Genomic DNA, 3,843 nt, shown 5'->3' with positions numbered 1-3,843 from the left:
ACCTCTTGAGTAGCTGGGATTACAGGCACATGCCACTAAGCTCAGCTAGTTTTTGGTAGAGATGGGGTTTCACCATGTTGGCCAGGCTGGTCTTGAACTCCTGACCTCAGGTGATCTGCCCGCCTCAGTCTCCCAAAGTGCTGGGATTACAGGCATGAGCCACTGCGCCTGGCCATGCCCTTTTGAAATCAGGTTTGTGTGTGTGTGTGCTAAGTTGTTTGAGCTCCTTATATATTCTGATTACTTATGCCTTGTTGATAGATAGTTTGAAAATATTTTCTCTCATTCTGTTGGTTGTCTCTTTCTTTCCTTTGCTGTGCAAAAGCTTTTGGGCTGGATGTAATCCCATTTGCCTATTTTTGCTTTTGTTGCCTGCGCTTTTCATGTCTTATACAAAACTGTTTTGCTCAGACCAATGTCCTGAAGCATTTCCCCAAAGTTTTCTTTCTGGAGTTTCATCAGGCTTGTAATTGTCTATTTTTATTTGATATTGGTATATGGTAAAAGATGGGATCTATCATTATTCTGTATATGGTTATCTAGTTTTCCCAGCACAATCTACTGAAGAGACTGTCCTTTCCCCCATTGTATGTTTTAGTGCTTTTGTTGAAAATGAGTTGGCTCTAAATGTGTGGATTTATATCTAAGTCCTCTATTCTGTTCCATTGGTCTATATGTCTGTTTTTATGCCAGTACCATGCTGATTTGGTTACTATAGCTTTATAGTCTATTTTAAAGTCAAGGCAGTGGGTTGCCTCTAGCACTGTTCTTTTTTGCTCAGAATTGCTTTGGCTATATGGGGTCTTTGGTGGTGCCATATAAATTTTATGATTTTTTTCTGTTTCTATGAAGAATATCATTGGTAGTTTCATAGGGATTATATTGGATCTGTGAACTGCTTGTCATAACAATATTAACTCTTCCAACTCATAAGCATAGAATATCTTTTCATTTTTTTGTGCCCTCTTCAATTTCGTTCATCAGCGTTTTATAGTTTTCCCTGCAGAGATCTTTCACATCTTTGATTTAACTGACTCCTAGGTAACTGATATCATTTGTGGCCAAAAGCAACAAATCTAATTTTTTAAAAATCAAACCTCATAAACTTAGCAACATCTTACTACATTCAATCTTAGATCCTCCAACAGCTTATGCTTACAATTTTACCTTCGTGGCAAGGATTTCTTTGATTGTTTTCAACTAATTCTAGGAAGTTCTCTGTCATATATATAAATTTACTTTTAATTATTGATATTTTATCATTTTACATAGTATATTTGTAAAAATGTTTTTAATCAACCAATTTAGGTAAAGTAATTCCTTTTCCCCAAAATGAACACCATTGTGCTATATATACTTTATTTATTCAACAAACATGGATTGAGGACCTATTTGGTACTCTAGAGCATATGAAGATGAATAAGACAGGACCACTAGACTTTAGAATATTTAGTGTTATGTACATCATTTACTTGTGCCTATTTAGAAAATATGCACAGTTAAAGATATATATGAATTACCACATAATTTCAGATGAGAAACAAACTTACTGTTGTTTGTGGTGAATCCAGGAAGGTTTCCTGAAGGAAGTGTCATATGACCTGAGCTTAAGTGTTGGATAGACATTGAATATATGGAAATGGAAGTTATTCTAGGCAAAGAGAAAAATGTGAGGAAAGTCATATAGGTAAAAAGATGCAGGCAGCCAGATTGGAGAATCAACAGAAGTTAAGTCCCTTGAGGACATAGCCATAAAGAAAATTACAGATGATAGAAATAAACTTTTGTAGTTTTTTTTTTAAAGGCAGCAAACTGCTAAAATAAATATGAAGATTTGACTTTGGATCTTGTAAATCTGGATCCCATATCTTCAAATATTACCATACCAGATACATTCAAGCAATATTTACACTGGATCTATATCTTGTACAAAAAAGGGAGCATTTAAATGATGTTCAGAACTAAGTAACATTCAAGACTATAACTCATTCACTATCCTCAGCAATGGAGATGTTATCTCAGATATGAATATTTGGAAAAACCTGAAGTGAAATAAGCTGCTAAATTTTTAAAAAGATGACCAGTTCTCTAAGGTCCTCTTTAGAAGAAAACTGAAGGCCAAAATGTGTTACTTTTTAACTTGTGGCTGCAGTTTAAGCAGAAAGAAATGACAGCACATTAGTCATATTATGTAGTACAATAACAGCTCTAGAGTGGGGTCATTATTAAATGATGACATCTTTGGAATTGTCTGACTAATGCTGTAAATCATCTCTGTGCTGTACTAAGTGTTAGAGTATAATATTTTTTATATCTCTGGATTGCAAGGGATTAGCAATAGCTCTACAAAGAAACTAATTTAGGAAGATTTAAAATGAGGAGCAGACAAGTTATTCACGACTGTTCATGGTATTAAACTTGACACACGGGCAGAGGCAGTAAAGAATTTCAGGCAGGTATACTGGCACAGATTTTTAAAATACAATTTGAAACATATATCTAAAGATACAAAGACATTTTTTAAAGGACAAGAAATGCAATAAAGGAAATGAAACATTTCTAAGTAACACAGAAAATAAGAAGATATAATATTTCTAAAAGTGATCACAGGGATCACAGAATCTATAAGAGAAAATAGTTGCAGAATGAAAATTATAAAAAAGAATTCAAACAAATAATTTTTATTAGTTTGGCCAAACGTCCGTGTTTTTTGCAAAGATTTTAAGCCCTAGAATAAATCCTATAGACTTGTATTTTCTGTTCTTTTAACCAAAATCAACAACATTATGGATTTCCTCTTCATGCAAGGCTAACATCTATCTGGTAGAAATCCAGAATAAAAAAGGAAAAAATCATTCCAAGTTATTTGGATTAATAATTTTACAAGTTTATGAATTTTTATACCAAACTAAAAGAAGTAAAAAGGCTAAAGAGGTAACATAGACAAGATTCTTACACAATTTTACTACAATGCTGGCAACAGTGGCCTCTGAGAGATATAACACCTTTATAAAATTTAGTAATGCCTACCGTGAAGGCATTTAAAATATATGCTATCATCAGTCCAAAGAATTTAAGTCACCTAGTTATTGTCAACAGATTGTAGAATTAAGAGAGATGGAAATAACTCAAATCAAACACAAGATTGCATTAATTATGTGAGGCTTTATTTGAAAGGCTCTGATTTTGTGTGACTGTAAATCTTTTCAATCTAACCAAAGCATTACAACAAATACCTGAGGCTTACCTGAAAATATTACTGACTTTGAAATATTTTTAAAGATGGGTAATAAGATGTTTAACAGTGTAAAAATGGTCAAGAGCTTGTGTGCTTACAAATGAATTTTTAAGTTATATATTCTGAAAGGTGGTTAATGTGTTGCTGCCAAAACCCATTCCAATTCATTTGGCAACAATGTTTATGACGCTGTAATGGCTCCTTTATTGTGACCCACGGTATGCAAGACTGATTATGTATACTGTCTAGATTTTGAGATGGCATTTCCCATGTTATTTTGCCATCCTAGATTCTGTTGAAAAGGGGAAAAAACAAACCTGAGCCTTTCTCATTTTGAAGACTAATCCTTTTCCCTTTAAAATAATTTACTTGGTTTTCTTAGGGTATTATGCTTTGCAGCAGTCTCTATAAGGACAGTCCGACTTAAAAAGTTTAAACCTACAACCTATGTATTTAAGTTTTCACACCAAATTCAAGGTCTGAATTAAAGGTAAGAACTAATCACTTAAAGGTAAGAACTAATGTTGCACTAATACTTAATATCCTGCTTGTAAGTATAAGACAACAGTGTGGTATAGCTATGTGGACAGCCATAGGGAAAAAAT

This window comes from Cebus imitator, unplaced genomic scaffold (assembly GCF_001604975.1).
Source record: "Cebus imitator isolate Cc_AM_T3 unplaced genomic scaffold, Cebus_imitator-1.0 Scaffold108, whole genome shotgun sequence".
NCBI classification, from domain to species: Eukaryota; Metazoa; Chordata; class Mammalia; order Primates; family Cebidae; genus Cebus; species Cebus imitator.
Note: the sequence above shows the minus strand (reverse complement) of the source record.